The 26,392-nt window shown below is 39.7% G+C and overlaps 2 long non-coding RNA genes across 13 annotated transcripts in view; one reads left to right on the top strand and one right to left on the bottom strand.

The window, feature by feature from the left end:
- The window catches only part of LOC147756278 (uncharacterized), a 46,814-nt gene extending 23,509 nt beyond the window's left edge, over positions 1–23,305 (bottom strand). The window contains exons 1-7 of one of the 6 annotated variants that reach the window (XR_015326184.1): positions 23,168–23,290; positions 20,061–22,711; positions 19,845–19,936; positions 19,383–19,489; positions 18,477–18,665; positions 17,113–17,276; positions 11,113–11,545 (exon numbers count right to left, since the gene is read on the bottom strand). This is a non-coding gene — a long non-coding RNA (uncharacterized LOC147756278). Of the gene's footprint in view, positions 1–11,112; positions 11,546–17,112; positions 17,277–18,459; positions 18,666–19,382; positions 19,490–19,844; positions 22,712–23,167 lie in introns of those variants that run through there. The other 5 variants (XR_015326181.1, XR_015326185.1, XR_015326180.1 and 2 more) reach the window with 5 other exon arrangements.
- On the top strand, positions 916–26,042 carry LOC147756277 (uncharacterized). 7 transcript variants are annotated; one of them, XR_015326175.1, is made up of 5 exons: positions 964–1,338; positions 9,623–9,767; positions 20,028–20,231; positions 20,511–24,070; positions 24,645–26,042. It is a non-coding gene; the product is annotated as an uncharacterized LOC147756277 (long non-coding RNA). The 7 variants fall into 7 exon arrangements; XR_015326176.1 differs by having other exon boundaries at positions 24,409–26,042; XR_015326174.1 differs by lacking the exon at positions 24,645–26,042 and having other exon boundaries at positions 916–1,338; positions 9,623–11,626; positions 20,511–22,112.
- The last annotated feature ends 350 nt before the right edge of the window (positions 26,043–26,392 follow it).

Raw genomic sequence — 26,392 nt, 5'->3', positions numbered from 1 at the left:
GGGCAAGACCTCTCTGTCAGTTTGAAGTGGTCACATTGAATTTCATCATGCGAACGTCGTGTCGAAACGAATGTAACACAGACATTATCATACCTTTCATCAAGCGCCAACTGAAAGATTGCCACTGAGTTTATCTGGAAACGTTTTATTTTTTGACTATCTGTCTTCACTGATCGTCACAAAGGCGGCGTATGGCTCAGAGAGAATCATTAGCTTAGCCGCTAGTTAATATGATACAGTAGAAAGTCAACAAATATATGTATAAGCCTTATTTCGCCTGTTCTATTTTTCATTAGTTTTCTTTAAAAATTAAACATTTTATTATTCTGTACTGTATTCGTTGCTGTTGTCTTTATGTTACGATATCGAATTTTTATTTTAAAAGATTATTTTGCAATTATTACTGATTTACAATATTCACATAATTGTCAATTATGTATATTGCTTGGAGGCGATATAATATTGAAACTAAATGTTTTAGTTACCGATGCTGAAACCGGCCGGTAACTAACAAATGAACGCTTAACGAAGTTTTTGTCGAATATTTAAAGCTCATGTAATAGACAGCAGCGGTTTATCTATATACATGTATATGTTACAGGTGTAGGGCGCGACTGGCCTATAACAACGACGATGAAGCGAGAAAACTTCCTAAAAGACGTTACCTTTTACAACGTCATACTGAGATCTAAAAATCTCTTTAAATTTACCGAAACGAAAAATTTCCTAGGTAATGTTAGCGGAAGGATAAGCCCATCTAGCCGTTCAGTCACTTTTGGAAACGACCTGCCCAGCAGCTTAGCAATTAGTAACGGCTAGCGCAACTCTCGAAGAAATAGCAACCCACTAATCAAGGTCTTATCATCGTTTAAGCAACACATCACTAAATGTCATGTCCAATCTCACCTCCTCGAATGTAAACTCCCTTCACTGCCAGCCGATGTAGCGGCTCCTAAGGAAATGCTATCAGACAAACCAACAAACTCAAATGCACCTCGAGCTGCGGCCATCTTTTTCTCGAACAGGAACTGACCAACTGAGTAAAGAACAAATCATTTGATATATTTATATCCATCTAATTATAGATATAGGATGATCCGAGATACTGTAGTTTTACTTGGTGCGCCGACAATAGCTCTATTGAATTATATTTATAGACTATTTTAAAATTGCCGCCAACGTTTTGAGGGAAGAATGTACGCCCGATACTGGCAACCCTATGCCTATCATCCCAAGTGTTATACAAATGACACCTGATTCGTCGAAACTTGACCAGTTCGTGTGTCGGTAAACGGTTATAAGTGCGCATGTGGCCATCGTCTAGTGCCGTTCTGAGAGGTCTGTAAAACTTGGAACATTTACTCATCCATTAAACACGAACGATACTGACTAATAGTTCCATCTAAACAATTGATTCATCTTTCTCTGAATACGTATCAATTATTATATGTATATCTTGTTTTGCACATAACAAAAATTATTTGTATATATAAGAGCAGACAAATTTCGAAATAGCCATTTTTCTTTGACAACCAAAATATTCTCATACAATAAGACCATATCTGCTCAGAGAGTTCTAGTATATTTCGTGTCTTGATGCACCTCGATTGGCTCCAGCTAAAAACAGACCGATGCCAAGTTAACGTTGTCTGGCAAACTTAGCATCGATGTCGAGTTTGGAACAAAGGTTTTTTCAATGTCTGCGGGGTATTCATCTGAAGTTGAACGAGAGAGCGACACGATCTATAAGTAGCACCGTCCTAGGAAAATTTCAGCGCGGCATTTGAATCGATTAACTGTAAAGTTTATTTATGGTATAAATGGTGAAATTAGCTTTGCAACTCTAGGGGTACTTGGTAAATTATTTTCTCGGCCCAGCTGCAAATGTGAAGTCTGGGTCCGAGATCGGCTTTATGTAGTAGTTCGTGCCGATCTTGCGAGATCCCAGTCATGGTCACTGATCAACTGAATGGAACCGTTCAATTTACTGGAATAGAGCTTTCCGCACCCCTACAACTAGCGTACGTTTATGCTGAGACAAGCGATGAACCAGTGGCTCAAACCCAGTTAAACGATTTGTATTTAATAATAGTAATCGTTACGTCTGCCCCATGCGCAGTCTGATGTTGCAGGATGTGGCCAATTCAATGTACGTATTTTAGCTTCATTTCTATTTAAGCTAAGTTAAGTATACCATAGTATATAAGGTAGCGACGAAGAAAATCAGATGACTATAATAACCTAGTTGATATGAGAATAGCATGGCAAAAATGAACGTAGATGCCTTAAGGAGGTCCGCTGTGTTACATAGATTTTGCACACTTTGGTGACTGTAAAAAAGTAAATAGCATCTATTTGATTTAACAGAATAACGCATCGATTTCCACGTCGCCATCTTTCACAGATGACGTTTAGTTGAGGAGTTGAGTTTCAGCTTTGTACCGTAACTGTGAAAGACGTGTCATAATCCGGAAATCGTTAAGATTTGTATGTTCTGGTCATAATATGACAAAACGTGTTGTAAAATATCTCTCACTTCTAACGTCGCTCGTATTATTTGCCTGTCAACGCAATGTTCATAATCGCAGCTCACAATAGCTACCTGCGCACCAAAGTTGTATCTCTCTCTCACTAAATCGTTAACCGAATGCTATATATGTGATAGGAAACGTATTGGAGCCCTAAATGAGTCATCGTTATGGAACGGTGGATGGATGATCCACAGTAGAACTGAACTGGGATAACCATCATATCAGACAGATACGAGCCAGGGTTAGACGAGAGGCCTTCGCCGACGGGCGTGGCCGAAGAATACCGACTGCCGATTCTTAAAAGCTCTGCAGCTTTCTCTCTCTCTGTTTATCTACCTATCTAATAATCCGCTTTTATTTTAATATATCAGTAGATTATGTATAGTCGTAATGTAATTGCATAATTGTCTTTCGATGCTTCCTCGCGGCTTTCCGTTTGCGGATGCGTGCTCGTTGCCCGAACTGACGCTGACGAAAAGCCTTCGAGCGCAGTGACGATTTGCCTCCGCTTAACAGCTCTTGATGGGCTTATATTCGGTATAATGCTATTGCTAGATGATATTATAGCCGTTGATTAGTTTCTTTTCTTTCGGCTAGCTGCCATTACGCATTCACGTGCGTCGGCAGCAGCAGTGCCGAATGACCCAGAGACACACGAAGGCATCACGGAATCGATCCCTTCGTCAATCATTTGTTGTATAATTTAAAAACGAATAGCGCGCTGGCATGATCCAAATTAGCCCGGTTTACGTGCGGATTTTCATATTGACATATACATGTAATATAAACAGTGGTGCAATAGTTGCATAGCAGCGATAGAAACTAATATTATCGATAGCACAACAGGCTACTCGAAAGTAGATGGCAAACAGGCAATGCTGTTGATAGATCGTCAGCAGCAATAAAAACAATGCTAGCATACCTGGACGAACACAACAAATTTGGATCTTAGAAACATATCTGCTCGAAGACCAGACGTGCCCTAGAAAGGCTACATATAAATCGGAAAAGTTTCATACATTTTTCTTATGTAAACGTATGAGTGAAATCCGGTTGGGTCTACTCCAGGCGAAATTCAGTCCAGAAGAAAAATATTTTAGCCTCGAAAATCAATGCTTAGTGGTCAAGTGTTTGTTCTACAAAGACCACAGCGCTGCGGAAACTCATTGAGAATTGGTGAAGACATTAGGTAAAAAGGCCTTGAGCAAAAGCATAGGACGTCAATAGTGCAGACGTTTCAAGAACGAAAACTGAAATATTGAGGACGAGCGAGAAAATGACCAAATGTCAAGACCCGAAGGACAAGAACGTATTGCCGTAATCAAGACTTTCCAGGAAAAGAAAGTTTGGCCTCTGAGGACTTTCTCGGCCACAACCGGCGTTTTGTGTGTTAACAGAATTATAACCCAAATACTGAAAATATGGAGACAGGTAAAAAATGGATCACCTGCTAATTGACCTCAGACCGCTTGCAAATGTGTATGTTGTATGTCATGCGCAATTCGTGGAACTTTGATCAGCAAAAACCTGTCTGGAGCTTACGGTTGCCGTACCCGAAGCATATGCTAATTTCCACTGTCGGCCGGGGAAGACAAGGCGAGAAAATGGCGTCGTCTTAGAGAAAAATTAATTTTGGTGGCAATATCGAGTATGTTTGGACGTAAGTTAATGGTAATACTAGCAGCTAATAATTGCTACCATGAGATGCTCGCCGAAAATTAAACTATAAATGCAGTCTGCTGTCTCGAGTTCCTCGAGGAACTCACAGATCATTGGAACGACAATTGAAGCACGCAGGCTGGTCACTCACTTGATGACAACACCAGACATACCTCATTACCATGCTTCAATTAGTTCCTTGATTCAGCAAAGGAACATCCATCGTCGGATTCAATTCTCGTATTCTCTGGGTTTAAGTTCCTGTGATTACGGGACGTATCATGCTCTCGAAAGAGCAACTGGTGAGCAAGTACATGAGTTTATTCGAAAATCATAGATTGAGAAATTACATATCAAGACCTGACTAATAGACATAATGCGGTTGTCCAGAAGCTGTAAAAGGATGAACGTGTAAAAGCACCTCGAATATAAAAAAAAATTATCGTACCTGCCTAAACAGTAAATTAATTTTTGTCAATTTCAGAGTTTACTAGATTCGTACGTAACAGTCTGATGATGATGTTTAGGGTACATAAAGCTAACGACTAGGATACGACAAAGATAACGTTATCTTAGTCGCTTTAAGGAACTTACTTCGAGGAATATGCTCCTTTCGTTTCATTTTCTTGGTTATATGTTTTGACAAATAGCAATATGCGTTAGGAAATGGCCTTTACACCAACATCGCAGAGAAAAAAAACTCGACACTCAAAATCTAGCAATCAGCGAACGAATGGTAGAATTAGTTGGTGTAGTCTGTTTGTAGTCTATATTCAGAAGCTTCTTTCTGATCTAAATGAATAACTAAACAGGTTTTAATCTGAAATGCAACATATACCCTTAATAATAACAAAAGTAGATGCGTTTGTATTGTGTTTACGAGGTGCAGTCATCTGAGCTAAGAAGGTATGCCTCAAGTGGCATAGTACTTCATTTTACTTTCAACATATGCTATTGTGATGGCAGCATGAGAGTCTGATCAGCTTTCCATTATAGACGCTCTGCATGCGGACCAACAATTTTTACTGTTGTTCCAGTCACAGACCGTTGCAATCATCAGCACTTAGAGTAAACCAACTACCCCTGTGGGGTAAAAACGCCGAAATAAACATCCATTAAGACTTCTATTACGCAGTACATTGTCCCTCGTTTAGTTCAACGTTGCCAAATGAGCAATACCCGTGATCTAGTAATTTCGCCTCATAAATGGCATGGGTCTCGACGACAACCGCACTCCAGTTACCATTGCAGGTATAACAGTTTTTCATTTATTGAAAACAGGCTTTTTAAATAACAATTTAGTTTTTCTTAAATGCGATAAAATGATGAATCAAAGAACCGCCGCTAGATAACAACATAATACCGCAAATGAGAAATTACTTTGTGCGGTTGGGTAGCCTAGACAACGCTCTATCAGATTGCACCTGTTCATACCCACACTGGGTGGTCGAGAGGACAAACGATTTGACACCAAGGCAGATTACCTCTCGAGATATCCATTACGGTAGAAGAAATGACAATGTGTCGTCCAGCAGTTACCCAAAAGTAATTTTGCCAAAAAAAAAATTTGTCCAACCCTTGTCTAGAACGAATAACAATGAAATTACTCAGTTTGCCAGCCTTTATTTTCTAATTGCGTTTTGTACAGTTATAATTTCGTTATATGGGCAAACTGATTAATGTTACATGATCTAATAAAGAAACTGTGGCCAGGCTGTAATCATCGCTATCTGTCAAATATGTAAGACTTATTTTATTCAAAAAGGGATATAAGTCGATGCTATTGTTTATGTCTACGGCTTCAAACGAAATTATGATTGACAGTATCGCTAGTCGCCATCCTGCACAATCATTAAGCTGAAAGGCTTGTTTTATATATATATAGTTGAACCGAATATATAAATATATGTATATATATAAGCTCTAATTTAGGATAACACTGCTGAGTGCTGGAGTAAAGCTGCCGCTGAAAAGCGAGTGATTTAATCGTGACGTACTTTGTACGGTCGCAATCTAGCCTGTAAGCTTTGAAGAAAAAAAGAACGAAAAGGTATCTGGAGAGGAGCAGTATGTCCATTTGGACAAAATGAGATAGTCGATCAATTGTAAATACTTTGTGACTTGTATTGCACCAAGGATGACCTGAGCATCGAGCTACGATGTCGGCAGCGGCGTTAGCTACATCCACTGTGATTTTTCGTTCCGTCTACCTATCGAACGTTATTCCTAAATAAATATAGGCAGCTATTTCTTTCACAGCCTTCTGGTATAAATAATGTATCGGCTGTCAAGAATACTCCTTCGGAATAAAGTACCGTCATCCAATTCGCCGTAGAGCAAACGGATGTCAAACGCGTTTTTGATTTCCAGCATACCTATGCTGTTATGAATTTCTGTGTATATTTTAAGTATATCGACTTATCTTTCATAGCTAACACCTGGTTATTGCTAATGCGAGCCTAGTCCTTTAGCCAGGATTGTATGGAAAATAGAGTCGTACGAAGCCCGCGTAGTTCCCGAGGAACCGGTTCTTCGATTTAAAAAAATTTCACCACCTTGGACCCCAAAGATATGATCAGCAGGGACAACCTGTCACTGCGCTGTCATTTTGGGGTGGATCTTCCGTAATGTTATTTGCCCAAAAAGATTATGATGGTTAGCTCTGTTAGCCTCGCACTAGAAGTTCTAGTACACGACATGAAGGGTTACAGCGCGATTGTGAGCGAAAACACTGTCGTAATACACTTCAAGAAGTTCTATACTGACAGATAGCCCTCTTCGAAGGCCATCGTCTTGTGGTTAATCAATGATCTTTATGAAAAAAATTAGTAAATGATATAAGTCATTATTTTCTTCTATGAGGCGCAATGCGCAACTCTACGTAGCAGGCCTAAGTTTTTTTTGTCATTGACAAACGCAATTCCTTCTAATGAGTGGTTGTTCGAGTAGATTCTCGGAACGGTGAGAAACCTATGTCTTGAACTGCGAGAGAGTAGTACTAAAGAAAAGGCCGCCTCTCTTAAGAACATAAATCGTATTTCACCGGAAGCGAATAAGTTAGTTTTACACGAAAGGTTTGCAGCTACAATCGAGGATGTTCCTCATATCATCAACTGGCCGAGACAGTACCCATTAAGTCAGCGAAAAATGGTAATGATTTTAGTTGTATGCATTGCATTCATACACAAAGCATCCTCCGTCTTCATAAGAAAGTGTCGATGTCGACCCTGCTAAATCACGAGCTTCTGTGTTGATCCCTATAATGCACCCGATGGCCATCTGGACATCGGTATAGTTCAGCCATGGCGCAAAACCCGGTCGGGTATCGTGAGCGACCTTGCAAAAGAGTTTTGATTAAAAAATAACATGATTCTTATGTTCGTATTCCGCACACACGTAATAGTGCCCCATAGCATTCCACGTGAAAAGCTAATACGACACTGTGCTCGGGGTGTTCCTTTCCATCAGCAGCTATTGATCCATCCAGCTCCACGAATGAACCCAACTTATCACGACACTGCTAAAAATCAGCTTAAAACCTAACCCAGCAAGAAACACACAAGTGACAAAGATCAAAGTAATCGGAACCGATACGAATACACACTGAAAAGTGGGATCCGATTTGCTACCATTGAACCACGGCGATATACAGGCTAAGATCTTGCATTATGGCCACAGCTATTGAATTTTGATGAACCACTTTCAGTGGTTTTTGTGGCCTATTGCATGGCGTTGCGGGAAAATAAAGCGTGGCTCGCACGCGGCAATGCCGTATTATAGGTTCTCTACAGTCTGCTTTTCAGAACTCGAAATACGTTTTGTCAGTGTATAAAGTGTATCCCAATGGCTTTCGCCATCTAAAACCCTATTGGCTGCAAAGCTTACCAGTCTCAATCGAACCAGAATAAGAAGATTTACATCTTGAAATAGGCTTGTTACTGTTTGTTTTATAAACATCGTAATATAGACATAATAAACTTACTATGCGTATACGTAACCAGCAATATTCTGGTTTAATAAATCACGCTCGTGCCACCTTGACGAAACCGTTTCGTTCGTTGCGCTGATAATCGACAAGAGCAGTTTTTCGACCGTGATTACTTTATAAGACTTAGTTATAAAAAGAAAAAAAAAGAGAGATGGCATCAAATACGGCCAAATTCACAATATCGCTCTAAAGTGGCCGGTCAGAATAGGTAGGTTCGAGTGCACAATACATTTTCCTCTAGCTGGCAAGAAACATTATTTAAAAGCAGCTTATGGCATAATCCACAAGATCTGAGGTGTGGATATACAAGATATATGAAGAAGCGGGTCCTACTTGCCGTTTACTTTTCAGGACGTTACGTAGGTATCGACATGTCGATAAGTGCTTGTTCTGTTTCATTCTATATCTTTGTTTTTGGTTAGAACAGGCAGCCTCTCACAAATTTACCCCTCCATAATCTGAGATTATTTATGTCTGCAATCAGCCAATATTGTATCTTTCGTTTGCGAGCTATTTCTGTAATGGACTACGTGCGTAATACGGCTCAATGTGATAATCTATCTATTGTAATAGGGCGAATTAGAAACAACTGTGTATGTTTCTCCTATGAGCTGATTCGCTTATATAATATTGTTTCTATTAGTAATGGTGTAAGGCAGGGGGTCAGTTTAGTACACTAGATGCAACCAGTCTCGAATAGGATGTCAAACGTTCCGACGACCCCTATGCACATGGCATAACTTTTAGAGGATAGCTACTGAACGACACGATCGGAGCTTCTAGAAGATTAACATTTTTCAATGTAAATGCTAACCTTATAGAAGATCATTACATGACGTCAGCACGATATGATGGAATGACACACCTATCAGTTATTAAACAATGCGATTAATTAATGAAAAATTAAGATAATACTCTGCCCAGCCAGTTCAGTTCTTTGATGATGATAAAATGAAAATAAATTTTTCTAAAACGAGGCTCACACTCGAATTATCCAGATAAATAGCCTTATAAACCATTCCTCAAGTTATGTTCCCTTTGACTCGGAGAAGGGAACTGTCACTTAAACCAGTTCACTGGGCTTCATCCTATAGAAAGAGATTTATCTAAGACTTCTAGGAAATCACTCTATAGCTGAATCGATACTGTATCAGATGTTAATAGCGGCATGTGTGTATAACTATACTGGCGTCAATCGAACCAAGTCGTAATAGTGACCCCATTTAGACACCCGAAAATGTAACTCGGACATTGACACCGTCAGTGAAGACTGCAACACTCAGCTTCGGCTTTAGATCACTTCAATTGCATGAGCAAACAAAAATATCAGTCAGGAGACAGAATGTAATACAGTTCAAGCAAAGGCTTGAGCAGCACAAGATATTTAGCATATTACTCTTAAGCAACTCTTAAGCTGTATTTTCTCGCCCGCGTTTCATTCTAGTGCATCTGTTACTGCTAGCAGATCTCCGACCCATCATGGGGCTCCGATGAGCTACGTCATCGATACTTCCTTGCCCTCAGTGCCACCAACCAGTTAGGTATGAGTTCGAAGATACCGTCGAGGGCAAAATGCATCCGAGGCAACGGTGTTTAATATCGTAATGTTACGAATTTAAATGAACGCTAGATATTATTATAAAAAATCAAGCTAAATTACAATGGAGCTGTACGGTATTATCCTAAATGCCAGATAGGTTTTTTACACTGTATAGGCCGCATGTAGTACACTGCACAGTGCCTGTGCGTGAATCGTGCCTGTTTCTACGATGGCAACGTAGATATTGTCAGATTTGGAAACCATAAAAAATTCCAGTGGAGTACATTGTTTATTATACAGAAATCAAGTTCTATAGCAGAATAATACAGCCTAATGTTGCGTACTAACATCGCGTCGATCGCGCGTAGTATTGCGTTGTGCTGTACCGTAACTCACCATTGTTTCTTCTTTTATCTAAACAACGATATAATCTGTAAGCTTCTACGACGACGACCCACACTAGTACAGTGGGTTAAGAGAATGACCTTAAATCATATATCAACACTTATTTGTTTTTACTGTCTAAGCACCTTACGTTTCGTGTAATATCTCTACGATTCAATGCTAACAGCTACCCTGTATGTTTGTCAATACGCCATTCCGCCGCGTAACCACACCATTTTTACGCAAATATCCACAAGCTCATTATGTACTATTACATACTCGCAGCGTTACCAAGTCCATCCATGTTTACGGGTCACATCAATAGCAGTATTTTGCCGTTATCTTAAACGGAAGCCCAACTTCATATACTAATTTTTTAATGATCTATGTGACCCAACCAAATGTTTTGAATCGCTGTATAGAGTATTTTTATTGGCTAGCTAATAGGATTCATTAAAAGTAGGGCAAGTTAAGTGGTATATGTAGTTTATCTTTGCATATTTAATTTTCCCGACGCATTGTCTGATGGCGATTGTGTTACCGATATTTGCCTTGCGTTCAATGACGTGCGACAGTTACGTCGAACCGTAAGCGTCTGTGGTCGTTCGACACTGACCAGCACGCTTTGGTGAACAGCTCTACCAAGGCTGCCATCTAGCGAGAACAGTGTACTCTCAGTGATTCCCAAATCTATCAAACACACAACGTAATAATAAACCTAAAATACAGGTGTTGCCCCCGGTTGATAGCGGCAACGTGACGCGTCTATCAAATCTGAATCAAGCTGATTCAGCGGTGACCTCGAAACAATATAAAAATTCGAGTCGAGACGTTCGAACTGGGATTGATCAGTCGTTCCATATTTCTCTGTAAATATCGACAGCTTATAGCGTATCAATCTCGGCATTGACCTTAATTCGTTAAGTAAACGTGCAGAGCCTCGCGGAGTTAAGGTAGGATATAAGATATCTATATTTACTCAACATATATTTCAAATTACAATACGTAACTTAGTAAGTCGGTTAAGTTTATTCAATATTGAGAGCCGATTTCCAGTAAAACAAACGTTTGAAATTTATGAGATCGTATTCATCGATTGTTTTTAAGCTCACAAACGTGATAACGAAATGTAACACATACGTAAACTGGTTGTAAATCCGAAAAGTGAATCTTCGTGGCACTTTACAAGGATACGAGCTACTCATTTGGAATAAAAATAACGTAGCAGGACCCATAACACACATACGTATCTCCAATATGAATGGGGACCACAGGTATCATCTCAACTCTTTCCTCTTTTATAGCAATAGGTGTTTGTCCTCTAATACCAATTCAGCTGGTGACCGCGTTCACTTTGTTCTTTTAGTCATGGAGGGTCTCTTAGATGGAGGTCACTTTCAGTGCTATCGTTTTTGCTTCTTCCTGCTAGTATCATGCGGTCCTCTGAAATGGAAATGGGCTTACGTTAGCCACGTTTGAATTTTAACTCACCACCAGTGCTTTATCGATAACGTCAGTTGAGAGGTAGGTACGATAGAATACGTTCAACGGCAGGGACATGCGCAAACGTTTTTTCGAAATTGACTGATATACAGCACATCGTATGTTGATTGTTATACAGCTTGTAGGCCACATAGAAAATGTTAAGCAAAACATATACATTGGAAAATTTGACTTGCCCTACTACGACCGAATACACACGTTTATTCACTATAATAATAGTAATACTTTGTTATTAGAAACAACAGATTCTGTTGTAGACAATCTGGTCTGAATCTCCTGGTGCAACTTTCTTTAGCTCCTACTCAAGGCGTCGTTTTATGGAAGAGCTCTTCTGTATGGCAAATCCATCATTTCTGACCGGATGTAGCTCTGCCACGAACGATCACTGAGCGTAGACAAACACGGTACGACGTCAAAGGAAGTCTTCGAGCGTAAATTTATCCTTTGTTCCTGTCGATATGCTTAGCTTCATTTGCCTTCTAGAATAATTAAATCGTTCGATAGGTAATAAACGGCGCTTTCATTCTATGATGACAGCGCGTTGACGATCAGCATATAGGAGAGAAATGTATATATATATCACATGTCTCACTAGTTACCCTCGATGCCTTACACTCCCTATTTGTGTGTCTCTTCGACAAAAGAAAACATAAAGCAAAAAGCAGTATTGAAACAGATCAGATAGAGTAGGATATATACGTTTTTGTTCGTGCACAAAAGTCGAAGCAAGGAAATACGGCCCCATACAAATCGAACGAACATTAGCTCCTTCCCCTCGGCTGAAGTCATTCGAAATTATTACATATTCAAGCAGAGACGCTGCGAACTTTTTAGGCCATCTTATATTGCTCACTTAAGTATTGTTTCGGAATCAAAGCTTACAACATCGTCAGATCAACAGAATTGATAGTGCTGCTGCGCTACGCTTCTTAGACCCGCATTACCCTTGCATAGATGAATTTTAAATCTGTCAACGATATGCTGTAATATCTATGCGAGGACTGTCCACAGCTAACCATATTGAACATACTATAGCTGATGAGATTCAGTTGACATTCGTTAGATCTGTGTTACACTCCAGAGAGAGAGAGAGAGAGAGTTACACTCCGTTAGAACTGTGAACTCCAGAGTAGGTTACAGTTCGGCAAAAGAAGTTATAGTTTTTATAAAGCCCACTCTCCCAAGTGATCTTACGAGATAAAAGGTGCATTATCATTATAAAACATTACTTGCCCGTTATCGCTGTGACCTTCTACTTCTATTCTTTCGCATTATATATAGGGTGGGGCAAAGTCCCTTGGCAATTTGAAAAAGGTCACTTGAAATATATATATAGCGCAGATCCATAATGATGACACCCAAACCGTCACGGATTTCCTGACATTGGGTTTATTTAGCATAGAAGCATGTCCCTTTGACGACAGATAGTAGCCGAATTAAACTGGGAATGTCATTGGCACGAAAGCGAATTGAACTGGAAGGCCGACCTTTTTAGCTTCGATATAATTACATGTGCCTGATCTAATAACAGATCTCGAGTGGTGCTTCATTGCGTATTTTTATCTATATCCAATTGATGACAATAGTTATTAGAACACTGTGTTTCCTGTTAAAGGTTCTAAACAGAAATACTTGTTAATAAACGAACACGTGCATTTACGGGTGCATTTGTAAGTAGGGCGTTACATACATTCCCTAGACCTCGCGCTGACGGAACAGCACTTTTTCCAATAACTGATAAGTCAAGCCGTTTACGGTACATATACCACCGAAAAAGGCCTCAAAAACTTCCTGAACGAGTTTTTTTTTTACAATCACACTTCAGCATTTCGTAGTAAATGAATTAGTTGAGAAATAGGACAAAATTATAGACGGTGACGGCGAATACACGATAAATTAATTTGATGCTCATTCTGGTAGAGGACAGCCTTTTTTTTTGCAAAAAAATGAAAAGTCAGTAGTATGTTCTTAGCGACGTAATCATTAGAGATACATATGCAGGTCTATGTTTAGCTATTCATAGAATTTATTTCTATTATCGCATATGTTCCAGGAGCGATCAGTTCGATCTTAAAGAAAAAAAAAGCTAGATTTATTGAAGCTGCCTATTCTATATGAAAAAAGTTCTTGAGCTTTTGAGTTGAGAACAGCTTCAGATTTCCTACTCTACTAACTTGGTGACTTCGTGGCCAGAAAACAAACGAGTGACTGAAATGAGAGGCACATCCTAAATTGAAGCTTCGTAGACAAAAGCGGAAAGTCCATTTGGAAAAAATGAAAGAAAAACAAATATCCTATTTTCGTTTTGGTCTTGAACTGGGCAGTGTCGCTTAACTGGGTCGCGGTGAGTTGGGACGAACTTCCAAAATCGCCTCAACGCGTTGCTTTGATTTTTTTCGCGGTTGATTCCAGATATAGTATCTATAATCTGTCTTTCGATCGTTTGACACCAGACAGTGTTGTTATATATTTGAGTAAATGTAATAATAGTCTATGACTGGTTTGGATTTAAAAAATACTCCATTTGAAGTAACGACATTGACTTTCGTTTCTAGCACCGGAGCCTGGTTCTTTTCCGTTTCAATAACGACGATAATATTGATAATAACCCTTTCCCTAACGTCATGTTATGCTTCACTTCGTTGCGGGTTAGTTGAAGTACATAGCCCTTCATGCACCATTACAATTACTAAAATAAGGAATAGGTGCACGTATCTTAGAAGGAGGTGTTACCGATATATCGAAGTTTGCATCTTACCAGGCAGATAAAAGAAAATGTGCGGAGCTGCGCTACAATATTCTCACACGAATTCAGTCGACTTATAATCGCAAGTCGAGGCATGCTTTTATCTTCACCGTAGCTATGGCTTAACAAACAATTCGGGCAACAATCTCATGGATATATCATCATTCGACGCGTCCCGGTCGATTACCCCGTCTTCACACGGCCAGGAGAGCTAAATAGATGTTTGCGTGTCCGTGCACACGTGTGTCCTTTCATCTTTTACATAGGACGACGAGGTGCCACGATTATTACAGATAAGCCAGGAACGTTTACCGTACACTTTCGGCTACAGTCTATTGTCTCCAAGCTATCCGGAACGAGAAAAATCTCTAAGTCAGCGGGCCGCATCGACGAGCAAACAAACGACGAGTGACAAAAAGTGAAAACGATGTGTATTTTATGGAAACGACTGGTTTGCCTTCGATTCAAGATTATTTCAAAGCGATAATATCATTGTCTTACTGCGTTGAATCAGTGCTCCTAGTTAATAATAGCAAGGTAGCTGGGATGAAATTGGCTTTCCTATCGTTGAGGGAGAGGTCAAGCTGAGGATGATGGCCTCGTATAAATAACGACCATAATTGTAAAGATTATACTTTTTTCTACGATTAAATAATAACATAAACATAGTTTTTATACGTTCACAGTTTTACTCAATATGGAATCCTATTACAACTTAATCCTCTTTTGACGCTCAAATAATTGTCTATTATTTTCACTATAAGAGCTTTCAGAGAGATCTAAATCTAATTCATTAGAAATGCAGGTATCGTTAGTTAGAGTGTGGCAAACATTGAAAAGTAACGAAAAATCCGGTTACTTGCGAGTTTGCTGGGGCATACAACACGACAGCAAAACACATATATTTATTATTATAGCCTGACCACACAATATCCAATGCAAAATCCCGGAGACTCGTAAGCGGAAAAAAATCGCGGAGAAGTATGCTAGACTGTTTAGCTGGCTAAATGCAAACTTTCCAAGTTAAGGCAGACCGTTATTGGGTGCTAGGAGACTTGAGGGCTGATTTAAGCGATGTTTGCGGGCAACCACAGACGACAAACCCACGTGGGTGAGGCGAACGACGTTGAAACACAAAATGACTGTAAAGTATGCCCATACGCAGTCGGTGAAGTACAGAAGACACAGAAGTGTATTTTCGATAAATATATCGAGTTGTTACTGCGGTTGGTATTACCAAACATCGTCAAAATGGCATATTGCGTTTTCGATTGTGCATCTATGTGCCCTAAAGGACAAAACATAACATAGAGAGTATTGACAAGTGCATATTCGCTTAGTTCGTATGTCCGTTTGTACAGAGGTAGACATGCGCATACACAGACATAAACATTTACAGCTGGAATATCAGTTTCCATTTCCATTACTTGTATCATTGTCGGTGGCAGTTCCACCTAGACGACAGTTCTATATATTATCCAAACGGAAGAGACAGCTCTTCGAGGCAACGCCTGAGGCGAAACACTGAAACACCTCAGAACAACGTCGTCGACGTCCCAGCAACTTGTACTGTTACAGAGCCATACTGCTGGCCAACAATAGCGCTTCGTGTTGGAGCTCTGACAATTTGTCCATCCGCCCGTACGTTTTCTTGCTGCACCCATCCGCGATAGTTATTGGTTCGTCATAAGGGCAAGTCGGCATCCAGCCATGGCGGCAGCCATTGACCTAGGACCACTGTCGTCATTGTCAAATGGTCACTATACGGCGGTCAGACGGACGAGCGGACGCTTCTTCTGTCCCATGAGCAATAGTAGCGACAGTAGTACAGGCGCGACCCCACTCAGCAGCGATAACCACTACAAGCAGTATAAGTAGGCAGGCACCAACATTATCGGCAATAGGTACATCACTTGCATCATCATTAGCCATCTAGACATGGTTCTGTTCAGCAGGAACGACAATCATCAGTTACTGCCGTTGTCACAATACCACCGCAGAGATCATAAGCATGGCCGCTAGAGCGTCGGCGACGAAGCTGTCGCCATCACCGTCATTTTATAGAAATTAGATATGTTAACACGAGCACGACAACGACAACGAACCAGACGATTCACGGAGAGTGACTAGCTTTAAGCCGTAAACAGCCTTGAATTGAAAGCACTAGACGTGCGCGACAGCAGTCAAAAGCAACAGGATGAGATGACACTGAACGGGCGAGGGATCGGTCATCATGGTCGTTAAGCTGAATGAGTGACAGAGTCCATGCTGCCGTTGGGCCTGCTTCTACTGTTGCACGGGCTGACGTGGACACGCCAGTCGGATTCGCGGTGATGGCGTCAACAGTGGGCGTTGTGAAGTCCTATGGCCTTTGGCTTTGCGGGTCGCTCTTTGTTGTTTGTTGTCTGCTTGTTTTGTTGTTTGTCTATTACGTGTACACTACCATTATGTGCATAGCTATCTCCATATTACATTATAAATGAAGTATAGCTGCAATAAGTATGCTGGCGTCCTACCAGCTGTTCGCCAGACGAGTTGATTCGCTGTTGGCGTAAACCACGTATAGATTTAATCGAGCCATCGACCTATGATATAAACTATGGAATAAAAATACAAAGTGTCACTCGGATCACACGTAGATTTAAATCTGTAGCGTGACACATCCCTGATTCCATCGACTTAGATGAACTACAGCGATAGATGTTCATGTAAATGTAAAAGGGGGTATGTGAAAGGAAATAGTTACAGTGCAAAATCGTACTTGGTAAGTTTAATCGCCGAGTTGGTAAATCCATTGTGAGGATTTGTGTTGGTCATTCATTCCTCGGTAGTTTTTCTTGCTGCTGCTGCTGCTTACGAATAGCTGCTTTCCTTATAATCGTCCTCGACCTCGAGCGCCTTTAGTATACGACGACAGCAACGGACCTATATATATATATATGTATGTATGTATACATATATATATGTAATTTCAGATGTTTAATATATATATTTCATTTTTATATATATTATAACTTAACAGCTGTTAACGTTGCCAGACTGCCAGCTTATGCGTGTAAAGCTAGAGAAGCAACATCTAAAATAGTATCGAAGAATAGGTACCTACTAATAACGTATTCGAGTGTTTCCCTTTAATTTGGATAGCATTGTGGATTGTGTTGTTGTGGTACCATATACTTATACGATATTTTCTACAGTTTTTTTTTGTTTCTGTTATGTATACCGCGACGAGCGTTCAGAGAATCGTCGCACTTGAGTGAATTTATCTATTCTAGCTAATAATGGACGAAGTGTTGGCATGTTAATACCAGATTTATATATAGTACAGCTCCATAGGTAGCAGCAGTCAAAGCTACGTAATCAAGTTACTTGTATTTGCGCAGACATTTGTCATTAAACTAGTGATATGGTTGCTTGGTTAATAAATGGACTTTGCTACATATAGGAGATAATCGTAGTGTCTACCATTAGGCGTCTTTTTAGACCACGTCATTATACCGTGTGTGTTAATTAGCAACATTTTCTGTAAGTATATTTTAACCCTGGTAAAAACAGACTTCTAGGCCAACCATCTAAATTTCGTTCGTGCGCATATCTTACAAATGCTACAAGGTCTACGAAGGCGGTTAACGGACCAAGCCTTTGACGAAATCCTTATATATGCGCTAGAAAACAGTTAAACACCTTCCTGCTCTAGTTATTATGTGACACCTTCCTTAGAGATAATTGGATTTACTATTCTTACCGCGATATATTTGCATTACGTCGAGCTATAATAATAAATACAGTTAACGCCACTCTGAAGGCTTATAGATCAACTAATTGACTGACAAATTAATTCTCTCTAATAAGAAAAAAATTTTAAAAAAAAATAGCTATTCAGTTGTTAACATCATGATATGTTTATAACGCTATCCATCTAACTAACATGGATATCGCCGAAGTAAAAGGACTTCTTTTCAATGTAATCGAATGTTATCTTCATACAGCTTAACACACAATGCTATACGAATCGTATTAAGTTTTGCTTGCGCTCTGCACTACGCCTAATATCCTTGTTCTCACATGATTATCTTTTAAGTATAGTTATTAATCAATAACCTCGTACCTTTGTTCTTCTCATACCTGGCATATCTTTCTTGCTAGACGATGCTCTTCAACATCCTCTCTCTGAATATTTAGAAACTATATTTTAGATTACACAGTTGGCAAGGATAACGCTTCACGATGGAGAATCGTTGTAAACTTCTACTTCACGAAGCTGACTCCTGGTAGGATTTGAAGATGATCGGTTGACAGCTTTATGCTAATATACTTGCAAGTGGAATTGGACAGGGCACAATATTTTTAACTTTGTTGACAGTGGATATATGACAGTTCGACGTCTTATTTTCGCGCTGACTCCTTAATTAGTTTTTTGACAAAATGAGAGGCACGGGACGAAACAGGCTCTTCCATACACTCGATAATACACTGCTTTCGAAGTGATCGACTTGACCCCGATCCTTTTATGCCAAATGAGTGCTTAAGGAAAAGTACGGCTTTATAAAATTAAAGATAAATAATTCGATTAAACGAAATACAGATACAGTATAAGCCAGCATTAATGTCGCCCTCTTGCCGGCAAGCGCAATCAAAAGTGACGCTTTTATAATGAGCGAGCAGCGCGTTGGGTTCCTTATCCGATGACGTGCGGGCGAAAATGGTACGCGTTCAGCAATGGCCGAATCAGTGTGCACCTAGATAATTTACTGTTCATCTTTTACATTATCTGTTCTAGTGTACACACACAATGATCACAGCGAACGCAAAAGCTGTTGTGCATTTGTTGACTTTGACTTGTCGCGGGGTGTATGGCATAAATGAGCAGTGGATTTCCTTGTTAACATTAGGATGCTCCGTTACATCGGCACGAATTAAAATAAATGTAAAGGAAGTTGAGGGCTAGCTGAAAAGGAGCCGGATATCGACTTTCGCATACAGTCATACACATGTACATCCAGATGGATAGATAGAAATAGTCTAACTCACCTAGCGGCAGTTTGTTTGCCCATTCGCTGTTCTTGCCATGTCGTGTCATGCCGTGCACGCCAAGTTAAAACATACCAAGAGCGCTTACTGAAAGGGCTGATTAAACGCTATTTCGACAACGTAAGCAGCAGACGCAACGGCCAAAACAGGAATCTATTAGCTGGCACCATCACATTACACTGCCTAGCCTTATAGGCACACTGTGCTATCTATCGAAAATAATCGCTATTTTAGCTATGAATCACTTCACTCTCTGGATATTCGGTGCTGCAGTGAACTTACATGAACCACCCACTCAATCCATCCCCGGTGGAATCAATAACAGGTACTATCCTACTCGTTTACGTTGTTTGCCCATTCATACAGGGAACTGCTACTACTGTTAAAGCTGTTGCAGTCTCGTCATATTGTGCCCAACCTCTAAACGAAAAGCTAATGGGGAATTAAACGAATGATACGAACCTTACGTTCACATACACAGCCGGGTTACGTTCTTGTAGCGCCAACGTGCAACCGTAGAAACGAAGCTGGGGTGCATCGACGGCCGTATCAAGCTGTTAGTCAGGGTGACATGTTCGATTATTAGGCAGACGTACGCGGCTGCTACTTTGTAGCATTCTGTTATTGCTGTTTATGTTATTACAGGAAAGAACAGCGGCAGTCTCAACAAAAAACAACCTTTTACGCTCAAGATCCGTTCAGTCAGCCATTTCACCGTTGCGTTATCCATCGTGATGAATATTCAATTGGCATGGAGGGCGGACAAAAGAAAACATTTCTAACTGACGAACATCGCTCGCCAACTATCAACAGCAGCAAAAACAGATGCTGTGTGGGTCAGTGGTAATCGTACGTAGGCATACGTCCCATAACGTTTTTACTCGCAGCGGACATATGTGTCGTCGCAATATGTTTCTATGCGGACATCGAATTTGTATGTTAATGTAAATACGTCTAAGATGTTGTGACGGTTTTCATTATTGCCTAAGAAGTAGGTAGCAGTTTCTGGGAGTCTATAAAATAGGAATAAACAAAGTGTTGAATTTCTCCTACTGGTAAGTAAGGTGGTAACTTTTAATGAAAACAGCTAGAAATTAATGAAAAAATTTGTTGCGTAAATCGAGACAGGAATCGACTAAAAACACGATAACAACATGAATGTTGCAAGCTATCGGAATCAGTCGAACGTTACATCGGGATAGTGGAACAACTGCAACAGCGTAAAGACATAATCGCAACCGACAAGACTGGCGCATTAGTTACAGTTTTAGTATTAGGCCATGTGTCCTAGCGAATCAGTCAAGCGAATCGGTTAAGGTAATACCCTAGCTTCGTACAATGAGTTTCATTTACTTGACTTTATATAATAAAGTATAATTCAAAGTCGGTGGTACCTTAGGAAAGTAAGAGATACACAGTAGGAGAACAGGGAGATTCGGGTGCAATAATGCGCTAACTTGAACGAAATAGGGAGATTTCCAGACAGGGAAAGAACAAAGTTGCATGATAAAGAAATCGAATCAATGTAACGCAGTAGCATTTCTAAAAAAGAGATAACTGCAGTTGAAGATGTCGACGCTTAAGTTCGAATTCAGTTTAGACTGGATGCAGAATTGGCGGAGCAGAGAATTAACATAACGGACGAGATTACTCGAAGGAAAATCTTCGAGTAACTGCTGAAGAACTATTAGTAGCAGCTAAAATTCCTGCAATGAGGTCTCGAGTAAAGTTTTTGTTAGCTGTAGCAAAATTCAATATTTAAAAACGATATTAGTCAGCCACAGCCTAACTAGTACTATGGGCAGCTGTTCGAATTATTATTTTAATCCTGTAGTGGAACTAGTAAATCTACGGAATAGGTTTTTGTAACGCGCGCGAAATTTCCAACAGGATAACTGTTAATCTATAGGCGAGCTATAAAACCGGTTCGATAAGTAATAACAAAACGAGCGCGACTTGGAGCCCGGTTGGTAAATCCAGTTAATTAATATAACTTATTATATTAGAAAAAAATTATCTTTTGTTTCGGTTTAAAGTGATACTTGTGTATTTTTCAGTGGGACAATTTAGCAATTTCAGCAAGTATATACCTTATTCGAGGATCGTTGTAATAATGCGATATCGCTTTTTATCAATTGAGCTTGAATCGAATCCGGACAAAATAATACATGAAAACCTGAAATACATGAATAGATGACAATGCAAAGAAATATTTCAAAATTAGGGAATTAGTTTCTACAGGGGATGCAGTTAAAGCCGTACTGCCTTTTTGCGCCTTAGCAGATAGCTATTGTTTCAAGAAAGGTATTTTTTTTACTTGCCTTATTAAGAGGAGACATGCTTTGCTAAGCTTCCATCTAACACGAATTATTTAACCCCTAGTCATATATTTTACGGATCTGATATATGATCTGCTTTTCCTGTATTTGTATAAATTTGGTATGTTTTTCAACAGAAAGAATCGAATTATCCGTGTCATATATTGCTTAATTAAGGAAAGAGCGACTCGTTGGCCACTAGTTGAATTTCACACATAATTAAATGTTGAAAAATAAGAAACAAGTTACCGCATGCTGTAACATCCTGGGAAAACAGGTTTCTGTCATGAACGCCCTTCACTGTCTACTTTGAACTTATGTGAAATCATCCTTTGTTTTTAACTAAGTTGAACCATTGTAGATGAAGGAAAATAAAGATTAAGGATATAAGATTATCCTGGCGTCATATTAATTCCCGACTTTTCTGTCAGTAAAAGGTACGCCAATTTTCAGCCTGTCGAAAAGCCACGGCCTTCTGGTAGGCATTGTCATGCTTGTCAAAATGTCGTCACGTAATAATTCATTGCATTGACTTGAAAGGTTACGTCGAAAGCCTTAATGAAACGAGCTATTAATTAACTGACATATTTCTTTTTAAATATGTATGTTTTTTTGGTACTCTCAGTAATTTTTCATTATGTAGAGGTTTTCGAAATAATTTTTTTAATTATAGCATAAGTAAGTCTCAGCGGGATGAGGCGTTACCGGACTCATTTGGCATTTCTCCAGCAGACCCATCAAACGCTAGTTATACAACTTAATAAACATTCATCGTTTACCTTAATGATTTTGTGTGTTAAATCTTAAATTTCTTATAACCGTTTCTGCAAACGGGGAGATTCGAATCAGAATGGCTGCAAGCTTCTTAGTTAATGGTGATCATGGCATTCAAGCAAGTGCCCATGAACTACCCGATCCGTGTCGCCTTTCGAATACCAGTCATGTTGAGATAGGGAAGTAGACTCGTCTATCGTTAAGTGGAGCGAGTAATTGCATAGACAAATACGAAAACTGTAACAGAAAGGAAAAATACACCTCTACGATGGTGGTAATATCGGTGTTTGACAGTTAGTTAGACATCATTAATTTATTAGTTATTATTGATCTTTTGGTGGTTCGACACCGCATTACGTAAGTAAAATGACGAAATAAACTTCAGACTTGCGAGTAACCGAAAGAGCAAGTTTCAAGACGGCTATAGCGTTTGTATTTGAATTGCTTGGATATCAGCTGGGACATATACTCTGGAATAGCTAAAAATGGTGAAACTGAGGAAAAAAACTTTTTTTTTAGCTTTTTTGTTCCAATCGTCAGCTCAGCAGTTACAAGGATAGAAGCACACTATATGATAAATGTGATTTGTAAACGATGCCTAATAGTATGTAATAGGTTGCCCTAGGTATATACGCAAGACTGAAACCCAGCTAGTAAAGGACAAACATAGCTTGTACCCAAACAGGACACTACCTTGACGCTATCGCGGTCTGCCATGGTCAATTTCACTTTTTACCGACTGATTTTTGTGTGTTGACCAATTCGAAACTCCCGTGGTCTTCGGTGACGGCACGACGTATAACGGCGTCTGTTTGTTATCGTATGACTGTCGGCCTTGCTGTGTCCACCATCGTGTTAAAACGCTGCCACGCTATGTAAGACAACATCGAAGCGTCGTCCAAAAAACTTTTATCTATTTTTAGGAAACAGGTAAATGAGTAGACTGGGGTCACGCCGGTTACAGTATCGCTTATGAAAATCATATTGCCGATGGAGCAAGCATCATTAATGTTACTGCTTTCACTAAATACCCTTCTGCCTATACGCCGATTATGTCGGGATGATCACGATGCTGACGGATATCATATGGTATTTCTATTTAATACGGTTTCTGGACAAGTAGAAAATCTAGGGAATGGTTAAGAGGTCTATGTGGACGCGATACACACCGCGTGCTTTGGTTTCGAATACCTATCCATATGCCGCAACAGTAGAATCGATCTTTCAAAAACCCAGACAACTACCAGATGCGAAACAGATGAATTGCGTCTGCTATCGGATAACGCGCTTTCTAATGTTATGATTAGTGCTGCAAATAGAGACGCTAGTTTTGTTTGGGTTGTTAAACTATTCGACTTTGCCATGATCGCCGTAGTTGACGGCGGGCAATACAGTTACTGTGCTGCGAAAAGGGCGTGTACAGTTTACATAGTGGCCTGATGTTATAGTAGGATCATAGCAAGTGCAGTACTCTAACGATACTTTTAATGTAGACGACTCCCTCCCAGCTATTTATTGCATGTTGTGCCTTCCTCTTATACCTTTAACCTGATTGTTGTTTTAGGCGGGAAAAGAAACTGTGGAAAACTACTTCAAGTACGTTTCGTACGAGAGATCCAATGACAGGTTGATTCGTTTAGTTAGCTGGATGCGTATCCGTTTGTATGCTGTTAATATTTTCTCCGTAAATGTGTCTGCCTATATTTAGATGTGTGCCTTTGTACAGTTAAATCCGAACGATGAAATCTCCGGCAACGTTCGAAAGAAATTATTAAACGTCGTACAAAATTCGAATTTTGCCATAAGTATCTAAATGATCATGCCGAATATTTGAACTTACTGAAAATAAACGAAATTTCAATAGACCAAGTGATTTAATTAGTAAAGTAGAACTAGTGCAGCAGCATAGCGTTTCGTTTGCTCGTATCTCCCAGGTTTCCGAAGATATTGATAATCATTCTTGAATGTCCCGACGAGAGTAACCGAACCGATATAATAAAAGCTGATACCATGTATTGTACGAGCACACATCTTGCACTGCTTGTACGTAAACTGACAGAACGCCTGAATTCAGAGGTCCCACGCCAGTTTTTCCCTCTTCTTGATGGAAATATGGTATTATTTTCATTGCACTATTGTCATTCGTTTTTATGCACGGACGACGCAACAGCACTGCACAGAATCATTACGGACCGGCCAAAAACCCAACGAAGTTAATGCGCCAACATCGCCTAATCCGAGTGACCGACGTCGTCGAAAAGGCACTTTTCGCATCCGGGCCTCATTCAGAACAACTCTTTTGTCGCTTCTGTTGGCTCAGCGCCAGCAGTAGTGCGTCCAGCCTGAACGAACCCGAGCACAAAAAGCGAGAAAAGACAAAGCAAGCGCTGACTCAGGCTTGACGCTGAATGCCACCGATTTGCCGGCTCTAACTGTAATATTGATACGGCGAACTCTCGCCTCGGTGTGCTGTCTACGTCACGTAGCTGTACTGTGCGGTTTCTTCATTTTTTAAGAAAATTTTTTTTCAATAACCTCCGCACAACTCAGACGGGCAGGCGCAAGTGGCCGGCAGCGAAGCAATTTTTTTACTACGATTTCAGCCGATACTTACGTACGCAAACGTATCAATTCATTTATCTTATCGTACCACAGAATGAAAGATGCTCCTGTAAGCTAGACGGAGATGGTAAAGGGAGTGATTGGGGGTAGCGTGGAAGGAAGAAAAAGTTGCCGACGAACTGTAGCAGATGGCAGGCCATCTGCTACAATTCGCCGGCCAATTACTACAAAATAAGCCAATTAAAGATTGCGGAAATGCAAGGTAGCGCGTGCCATGATTTGTGTAACCTGTTCATGTAAATTAAAAAAATAATGTCATAACGCAGTATTATAAATAAAAAAAATAACGCAGAAAACATAGTTCATAACACTATTTAGTAAAAAATTACATTATCTTTCTTCTTTCAACAGAGCATATTCAAACCATCATTGAAATTGCAACTGAACGTCTGATATTCTCTGAAGGGTCACTAAACGTATTGCTTTTTTTTAAGAACACTTGAGGCAAGGTATTACTCTCAATAGACATATCATTACTTGTTTCAGTTATTTGTAAATTGTTTTTAATTTAAATCTATATTTCCGTCTTTAAATGGAGGTTCCTTGCTTAAGGTGCAATGAGGAATAACAACTGGAATAACACGAACTGGCTGTAGACTCACATGGCGTCACCCGCTTTGTCGTATATGCGTTCCTCCATAACCTCCTCAGGCAATTGGGCTTTCATGAGTCTGAAAATACATTTAGGTACTACATATGCTGGAGAAATTACGCTGAATATTATGCTCGTTGCCCCCTGGTACCGTCTTTAAGACAACCGCGATACCTCAAATTAGTTTTATAGACTTAACAAAACTCATATAACCCATATGACGCGAAATACTTTAATGATTTTCATACACTCAGTTTGATTTTGGCTTATTGACTTATTGACTTGTATATACGACACATTTGACAACTATCACCGAAAATGAATAATAAATAGCGTTTTATATTTTTGAAAGAATATTGTGTTATGTTTTTAATGATAAATAAAACATATACTCTAATACTCTAAAATAGACAAGCTTCTTAACAATGATAGCATAGCCCACCCATTGTTTGGATGACATCCACTAAATGGCGACATTTATAGCAGCTTTACCTGTCGAAGACGCGGTTTTTTTTGCATATATTTTAGGGAGGAAGTTTGTCGAGTAAGTCTAAAAATCGTCGTGCTCTATCTATATATTATATACATATCCTATATACTAATATATATGTGTAGCGACTTTTGCCAAATCTTTTATGTGCATTTTATATAATACTATATATAATACCCATACTCAGGTAGACAACTGTCTTGAGTTTGTTCTA

The sequence above is a fragment of the Varroa destructor genome, unplaced genomic scaffold (assembly GCF_002443255.2).
Source record: "Varroa destructor unplaced genomic scaffold, Vdes_3.0 BEIS01000004.1, whole genome shotgun sequence".
Taxonomy (NCBI): domain Eukaryota; kingdom Metazoa; phylum Arthropoda; class Arachnida; order Mesostigmata; family Varroidae; genus Varroa; species Varroa destructor.
This window is presented reverse-complemented; position numbering and strand designations above follow the sequence as displayed.